We start from the raw sequence: 9,792 nt of genomic DNA, 5'->3' as shown, positions 1-9,792 counted from the left end.
CCAGGTCTTGAGCAAAATTCAATGTTTAAATCAGAAATCACAGTGTCATATCCAACGTTTTGGGGCCCGTAGCCCCTTTGTTAAGGAGTGATCACTCCTTGACAAAGGGGCTACGGGCCCCAAAACGTTGGATATGACACACTGGTTTCTGATTTAAACATTGAATTTTGCACAAGACCTGGAGTGACGCCGTTGTTTTCCTTGCTATACTGTATATATATATATATATATATATATATATATATATGTATTATTGGAATGGAACAAGATAAACATATGCTTAGGGTTTTTTTCAATAACTGTCGGAAGCTGCCGTCTTGTCGGAAAGACGGTAGCCTCCGACAGTTTTAGGTCAGAAGGGGTTCCGACCTAATCATTACAGCCCCATTTATTCCGACAAGTCGGGAAACCCGACTTGTCGGAATGCACGTTGATCGGCGGCTTCAGGCGCCGATCAGCGTGCATTGTCGGAAGCGGGGGCCAAACCCGACAGGTTTTAGCCCCGTTTCCGACAATCTCAATCCGACTTTAAATAAAAAAGTCAGATTGAGATAATTGAGCAGAGAGCAGGAGATGGGGGAGCAGCGGGGAGAGCAGGAACCCAGCGGCAGCGTCCACCCGGTGGACACTGCCGTGAGCCTCCGCTGCTGCAGCCCACTGCTCCCCCAGTCTCATCCTTTCCTTCCCATCCGTGGCTGCCATCACCTCCTCTCGGCGGGCTGTCATCACCTCCCGGCGCCGCAGACAGCTCCCTCCCCCAGGTGCCGCTGACCGCAGCAGCAGGCCAAGACAACGGGAGCGGACAAATCCGACAGTCGGATTTGGCCGCTCTTTTGAATAGGGGTTGTCGGGTCCATTCCGATAACTGCATGTCAGAATGGACCCGACTCTTATTGAATATACCTCAAAGTGTCAAAATGATCAGGAGAATGTGTGTTAATTTGATAGCTATGAGTAGATTGTAGCACATTGCAACGATTAGTTATGACCAAATGTATGAATACAAAGGATTTCCTGAAGACACATGTGCCAGCAACCTGAGACAAAAGCCCTCAAACTGTCCAATAACACATCATGAATTTGAGATCTCCCTCCCCTGAACCAATAACAAAAGACTCAGTCCCAGACATGTACTTCCCCCAATACACAGTATACAGGTATTTCCCCTCACCCAGGAAGCTGTTTTCGTTGCTGTTGGTGCAGATTCAAAGATGGAGAGGACTGTGCATTGAGCAAATAGGGTGAAGTACTGTATGCTGGCTATATCTAATCCTTATGTAACTACAACTGCTTCTTGTGTAATTGTAACTCCGTAATTATCTATCTATATATACTGTCTGTGACGAAACGTGTTGGGAATTGTTGCTGACCTCTGACTCAGATAAGAACTTTATTTTAATTGTCTTGCACTTTATATCTTTTTATATCTTTTTAGAATAATGTGTATATACCTTTTTATCCCATTTAAAAAAAAGTTTTGTAAATTTGTAATAAATGCTTTAAATATTTAATTATTTGTCTTGTAATTGTTTTTAGACGCCATTAGTCGCTACCCCCATTCCTCTATATATATATATATATATATATATATATATATATATATATATATATATATATTAGAAACATAGAATTTGACGGCAGATAAGAACCACTTGGCCCATCTAGTCTGCCCCTTTTTTTTATCCTTTAGGCAATCTCAACCCTTTTTGAACCATAATTTGTAAGGATATTCATATGCCTATCCCAAGCATGTTTAAATTGCTCTAGTCTTAGCCTCTACCACCTCTGATGGGTAGCTATTCCACTTATCCACTACCCTTTCTGTGAAGTAATTTTTCCTTAAATTTCCCCTGAACCTCCACCCCTCGTCTCAGTGTATGTCCTCGAGTTCTAATACTTCTCTTCCTTTGAAGAATGTTTCCTTCCTGAACTTTAAGACCCTTGATATATTTGAAAGTTTCTATCATGTCCCCCCTTTCCCTTCTCTCCTCCAAACTATACATGTTAAGATCTTTTAGCCTTTCCGGGTAAGTTTTGTGATGTAGGCCATGCACCATTTTAGTTGCCCTTCTTTGTACACTCTCTAATGTATTTATATCCTTCTGGAGATATGGTCTCCAGAACTGGACACAGTATTCCAGATGGGGCCGCACCAATGACCTATACAGTGGCATTATCACCTCTTTTTTCCTGCTACTGATTCCTCTCCCTATGCAACCAAGCATCTGACTTGCCTTTCTCATTGCTTTGTTGCCTTCAAGTCACTTGAAATAGTGACTCCTAAATCCCTTTCCTCCTCAGTAGTTTCCATTATAGTACCCTTGATACTATATTTAGCCTTTGGGTTTTTGAGACCCAAGTGTATGATTTAGCATTTTTTTTTAGCATTAAACTGTAGTTGCCACGTTCTTGACCATTTCTCAAGCCTACCTAGGTCATCAATCATTTGTTTTACCCCTCCCGGTGTGTCTACCCTGTTGCATATCTTTGTATCATCTACTAAAAGGCATACCTTCCCTTCAATACCATCTGCAATGTCACAAACAAAGATATTAAAGAGTACTGGACCAAGTACAGATCCCTGGGGTACTCCACTGGTGTGCCCTATCCTGCAACCAGGTTCTTATCCATTTAACTGTTTTATAATCCACCCCCACACTTTCAAGTTTATTTAGCAGTCTGCAAAGTGGGACAGTGTCAAATGCCTTACTAAAGTCTAAAGTCTAGATATGCTACATCTACAGCTTCCCCTTGATCTATTATTTTTGTTATAGAGTAAAAAAAGTCAATAAGATTAGTTTGGCATGATCTCCCACCAGTAAATCCATACTATTTTGGATCCTGTAAGTTGTTTGATTTAAGATATTCCACAACTCTTTCTAGTAATAGTTTTTGCATTAATTTCCCTACTACTGATGTAAGGCTTACTGGTCTGTAGTTACTTGCTTCTTCCTTGCTTCCACTTTTGTGCAGTGGAACTATATTTGCTCTTTTCCAGTCCTCTGGAATAGCACCTGTATTTAGTGACTGGTTAAATAATTCTGTAAAAGGTGTAACCAGCACATCTTTTAGCTCTTTGAGTATCCTTGGGTGTATCCCATCTGGTCCCATTGATTTATCCACTTTTAGTTTTGAAAGATTTGCTAGGACCCTCTCCTCTGTAAATGTACTTTCATCCGCCTTATTTTTATGAATGTCCTTGCAACTTAACTGTAGCCCCATTCTTTCTTCTGTAGTAAATACTGAGCAAAAAAAATTATATAGGTGATCTGCTATTGCCTTGTCTCCCTCCACCAAATGCTCATGCTCTGTCTTAAGTCTTATTATTCCCCCTTTTGATTTTCTCCTTTCACTTATATACTTAAAAAAAAGTTTTGCCCCCTTTATCAACTGACTGGACCATTTTCTCCTCAGCTTCTGCCTTTGCACGTCTGATCACTTTCTTAGCATCCTTCCGTCTGTCGAGATACACCTCTTTGTCGTTATTATTTTTAGTCTGTTTGTATTTTTAAAAAGCCATCTTTTTTGTTTTCACACTAGTTGATACTTCTTTTGTGAACCACACTGGCTTCCTTTTCCTGGTACTTTTCCTAACCCTTTTGATACAAAGGTCTGTTGCACTTAGTATTGCACTTTTCAGTTTTTCCCACCTCTCCTGCACTCCTTCCAAGTTCCTCCAGTCCACCAATGAATCACTTAAACATCTCCCCATTTTTGCAAAGTCAGCATTTCTAAAATCCAACACTTTTGTTTTTGTGTGACAGGAGTTGGAGCCTGTCTTTATACTAAACCATACTGCTGATCACTGGATCCCAGGTGCTCACCCACATATATGTCAGATATCCTATCACCATTTGTAAGAATTAAATCTAATATTGAGTCTTTGCGAGTGGGCTCCCTCACCAATTGCTCGAGAGATGCTCCCTGTAAGGAATGTAGAAATTTGCCACTTGTAGCTGAACTTGCAAAAGACCCCTCCCAATTTACATCAGGTAAATTAAAGTCTCCCATGATTATGACTTCTCCCTTTTAAGCCATTTTAGTGATGTCCAACAATAGGTTCCTGTCCAAACCCTGGCCTGGTGGTCTATAGATCAATGCAAATAATGTCCTACCTGGTTTCTATGGTGACCCATAGGGCCTCAGTTTTGTCTTCAATATTTTGTATTAAAGTAGCATTTATGCTTTTTTCACATACATTGCTACCCCTCCTCCTATTCTTCCTATTCTATCCTTCCTAAATAAATTGTATCCTGGTATAGCTATGTCCTAGGCATGATTCTCATTGCACCATGACTCTGTAATTGCCACAAAATCCAGGTTATCCCTTGTCATTATCGCAATTAGCTCTGGAATTTTGTCTCCTAAGCTCCTAACATTTGCACACATAGCTTTAAGAATTTTGTCTCTGCATTTGTTATTAGTAGCCATGTCCAGACCGTACAAAATACAAGTTTAAAGTTGAAATTACCTGTTTGGGGATGTTGCTCAGTGTTTGGTATTTTTTTTTTTACTAATCAGGAATTGCACTGTGTCCTTTACACCATGACTACACCTCACTAAGGGGGTAATTCAGAGTTGATCGCAGAGCAAATTTGTTAGCAGTTGGGCAAAACCATGTGCACTGCGGGTGTGGCAGACACAACACATAAAGAGAGAGTTAGATTTAGGTGGGTTATTTTATAACTGAATGGTATACTGTACATATGTTATATTGTATGCATACCCTTTTGATATAAAATATATACATCTCTGAGCGTTGGACCTCAGCCTACAATGTGTGCGAGTGCTTGTTTCCTCTAAAGGGATGTAGTGTTTGCGACGTACAGCGCACTTTTATTGTATATATAATATTTATTAGAATTAATTAGAAATTTACAGTTGGTGGCTCGCAGCCACGATATAACGTACTTAATGATGCGCGGTACAGACACGCTGTGGTCTACCAGCTAAGGATGGACGCATCTAGATGCTGCTGAACCACATGCGTTGTGTTTTTGTGTTATCAGTAAGTTGCTGATATGAATCAAGGGACAATATATCTTTGTTGCGTGAGTGTGACAAAAAAACACAATATTAGAAATGGTACAGCGTATTTTTATTGTTGCTAAAACGAGGTTCAATAAGTCATATTGTGTTTGATTCAGATTGGATTGTTTATCTGTTAAGTAAATTTAAAGAGCATTTAAAAGTTGGTGCATAGGTATGATATAGCTGTGTTAGCATGCTGAGGCCTATTCACATATTGCTAACGTAGGCATGAAGTAGCAAAGCTTTGTTCATGCTGAAAAAGCATGTGGAAGCGTTGTTACCATGCAGTGGGAATTGTCTATTAGGGCAACTTCCGGTGCTTGTATAAATTGAGATTTATTTGTGACAAAAGAGCTAGCCACATGGTATTCTGGCTGCATGGTGTGATCACCATTTTGTCCATGCACATGGCTTGGGAAGGGGGAGGAGCAGTGACTATTTTATGTACGTAAGGTCACTCTCTATCCACTTAGCTAACAGCTGACTAAACAAATATATGTACAAATTCATCACCATTTAAAAGCTACCAAGGAATTAACTAACCCATGCAATAGTCAAATACAAATAGTGTTTCAATTGGGCCTAGTGAGAGTAATAGTAATAGTGAGATCAATACTTGGCTTAATGTAAGAATTACACACAGATTAAGTTGTTTTTTCTCCAGGATTTGTTAACCCTCTGCTTGCTCAATTGTTAATGAACCTGTTCATCCACATTCCGTATGTGTGTATAAAAAAATATATGCTGTGTGAGGGGTTTCATAGAAGTGTAATAAATAATGTGTGTATATGGGTTTGGTTCATCAAATCGACAGTATCTAGGTCGACAATGTTTTGGTCGACCTCTATAGGTCGACAGTCACTAGGTCGACATGGATGGAAGGTCAACAGGATTTCTAGGTCGACATGTGCTAGGTCGACAGGTCTAAAGGTCGACATGAGGATTTTTTTTTGGTGTCGTTTTCTTCGTAGTGTGACCGGGATCCCAAATTAGTGAACCGCGTCCCCTCGCATGGCTCGCCATGCTTCGGGCATGGTGCCTTAGCTCCGCTACCGCTTCGCTCGGCACAGATTACCGTTCCAATCGTAGTCCACGTGGATCGTTAAGTATGAAAAAATTCAAAAAAAATAAGAATTTACTCACCGGTAATTCTATTTCTCGTAGTCCGTAGTGGATGATGGGAACTCCGTAAGGACCATGGGGAATAGACGGGCTCCGCAGGAGACTGGGCACTCTAAAGAAAAGATTAGGTACTATCTGGTGTGCACTGGCTCCTCCCTCCATGCCCCTCCTCCAGACCCCAGTTAGGGAAACTGTGCCCGGAAGAGCTGACATTACAAGGAAAGGAAATTTTGAATCCAGGGTAAGACTCATACCAGCCACACCGTACAACTTGTGATAACCTTACCCAGTTAACAGTATGAACAACAACTGAGCTTCACTCAACGGATGGCTCATAACAATAACCCTTAGTTAAGCAATAACTATATACACGTATTGCATAAAGTCCGCACTTGGGACGGGCGCCCAGCATCCACTACGGACTACGAGAAATAGAATTACCGGTGAGTAAATTCTTATTTTCTCTGACGTCCTAGTGGATGCTGGGAACTCCGTAAGGACCATGGGGATTATACCAAAGCTCCCAAACGGGTGGGAGAGTGCGGATGACTCTGCAGCACCGAATGAGCAAACACAAGGTCCTCCTCAGCCATGGTATCAAACTTGTAGAACTTTGCAAATGTTTTTGAACCCGACCAAGTAGCCGCTCGGCAAAGCTGTAAAGCCGAGACCCCTCGGGCAGCCGCCCAAGAAGAGCCCACCTTCCTTGTGGAATGGGCTTTTACTGATTTTGGATGCGGCAATCCAGCCGCAGAATGAACCTGCTGAATCGTGCTACAGATCCAGCGAGCAATAGTTTGCTTTGAAGCAGGAGCACCCAGCTTGTTGGGTGCATGCAAGATAAACAGCGAGTCAGTCTTCCTGACTCCAGCCGTTCTGGAAACATATATTTTCAAAGCCCTGACTACGTCCAGCAACTTGGAGTCCTCCAAGTCCCGAGTAGCCGCAGGCACCACAATAGGTTGGTTCAAATGAAACGATGACACCACCTTTGGGAGAAATTGGGGACGAGTCCTCAATTCTGCCCTGTCCATATGGAAGATCAGATATGGGCTTTTACATGACAAAGCCGCCAATTCCGACACACGCCTAGCCGATGCTAAGGCCAACAGCATGACCACTTTCCACGTGAGATACTTTAGTTCCACGGTCTTAAGTGGCTCAAACCAGTGGGATTTCAGGAAATCCAACACAACGTTAAGATCCCAGGGTGCCACTGGTGGCACAAAAGGGGGCGGAATATGCAGCACTCCCTTAACAAATGTCTGAACCTCAGGCAGTGAAGCCAGTTCTTTTTGAAAGAAAATGGATAGGGCCGAAATCTGGACTTTTATGGACCCCAATTTTAGGCCCATAGTCACCCCTGACTGTAGGAAGCGCAGGAAACGACCCAGTTGGAATTCCTCTGTAGGGGCCTTCCTGGCCTCACACCAAGCAACATATTTCCGCCATATACGGTGATAATGCTTTGCTGTCACGTCTTTCCTAGCCTTTATCAGCGTAGGAATAACTTCATCCGGAATGCCTTTTTCCGCTAGGATCCGGCGTTCAACCGCCATGCCATCAAACGCAGCCGCGGTAAGTCTTGCAACAGACAGGGCCCTTGTTGCAGCAGGTCCTGTCTGAGAGGCAGAGGCCATGGGTCCTCTGTGCGCATTTCTTGCAGTTCCGGGTACCAAGTCCTTCTAGGCCAGTCCGGAACAATAAGTATTGTTCTTATTCCTCTCTTTCTTACTATTCTCAGTACCTTGGGTATGAGAGGAAGAGGAGGAAACGCATATACCGACTGGTACACCCACTGTGTCACTAGGGCGTCCACAGCTATCGCCTGAGGGTCCCTTAACCTGGCGCAATATCTTTTTAGCTTTTTGTTGAGGCGGGACGCCATCATGTCCACCTGTGGCAGTTCCCATCGGTTTGCAATCAGTTGGAAGACTTCTTGATGAAGTCCCCACTCTCCCGGGTGGAGGTCGTGTCTGCTGAGGAAGTCTGCTTCCCAGTTGTCCACTCCCGGAATGAACACTGCTGACAGTGCTTGCACGTGATTCTCCGCCCATCGAAGAATCTTTGTGGCTTCCGCCATTGCCATCCTGCTTCTTGTGCCGCCCTGGCGGTTTACATGGGCGACTGCCGTGATGTTGTCTGACTGAATCAGCACTGGCCGGTTTTGAAGCAGGGGCTCTGCTTGACTCAGGGCGTTGTAAACGGCCCTTAATTCCAGTATATTTATGTGAAGAGAAGTCTCCAGACTTGACCACAGCCCTTGGAAGTTTCTTCCCTGAGTGACTGCCCCCCATCCTCGGAGGCTTGCATCCGTGGTCACCAGGACCCAGTCCTGTATGCCGAACCTGTGGCCCTCGAAGGTGAGCACTCTGCAGCCACCACAGAAGAGACACCCTGGCCCTTGGGGACAGGGTGATCAGCCGATGCATCTGAAGATGCGATCCGGACCACTTGTCCAACAGATCCCACTGAAAGATCCTCGCATGGAACCTGCCGAAGGGAATGGCTTCGTATGAAGCCACGATCTTTCCCAGGACTCGCGTGCAGTGATGCACCGATACCTGTTTTGGTTTCAGGAGGTCCCTGACCAGAGATGCTAATTCCTGGGCCTTCTCCACCGGGAGAAACACCTTCTTCTGGTCTGTGTCCAGAATCATGCCCAGGAAAAGCAGACGCGTCGTAGGAATCAGCTGCGACTTTGGAACATTCAGAATCCAGCCGTGCTGTTGCAACACTTCCTGAGAGAGTGCTACGCTGATCAACAACTGCTCCCTGGACCTCGCCTTTATGAGGAGATCGTCCAAGTACGGGATAATTATAACTCCCTTCTGCCGAAGGAGTATCATCTTTTCGGCCATTACCTTGGTAAATATTCTCGGTGCCGTGGACAGGCCAAACGGCAACGTCTGGAATTGGTAATGACAGTCCTGTACCACAAATCTGAGATACTCCTGATGAGGTGGGTAAATGGGGACATGCAAGTAAGCATCTTTGATGTCCAGCGACACCATAAAATCCCCCTCTTCCAGGCTTGCAATAACCGCTCTGAGCAATTCCATTTTTAACTTGAATTTCTTTATATAAGTGTTCAAGGATTTTAAATTCAGAATGGGTCTCACCGAACCGTCCGGTTTCGGTACCACAAACATTGTGGAATAGTAACCCCTTCCCTGTTGAAGGAGAGGGACCCTGACAATCACTTGCTGGAGGTACAGCTTGTGAATTGCCGCCAGCACTATCTCCCTTTCCATGGGAAAAGCTGGCAAGGCTGATTTGAGGTAACGGCGGGGGGGAGTCGCTTCGAATTCCAGCTTGTATCCCTGAGATACAATTGTATAGCCCAGAGATCCACCTGTGAGCGAACCCACTGGCTGCTGAAGTTTCGGAGACGCGCCCCCACTGCACCTGGCTCCGCCTGTGGAGCCCCAACGTCATGCGGTGGACTTAGTGGAAGCAGGGGAGGACTTTTGTTCCTGGGAACTGGCTGCATGGTGCAGCTTCTTACCTCTACCCCTGCCTCTGGCAAGAAAGGATGCGCCCCTGACCCTCTTGCCTTTTTGGGAACGAAAGGACTGCATTTGATAATACGGTGCTTTCTTAGGCTGTGAGGAAACCTGAGGCAAGAAAGTCGACTTT

The sequence above is a fragment of the Pseudophryne corroboree genome, chromosome 2, assembly GCF_028390025.1.
Source record: "Pseudophryne corroboree isolate aPseCor3 chromosome 2, aPseCor3.hap2, whole genome shotgun sequence".
NCBI lineage: Eukaryota > Metazoa > Chordata > Amphibia > Anura > Myobatrachidae > Pseudophryne > Pseudophryne corroboree.
Note: the sequence above shows the minus strand (reverse complement) of the source record.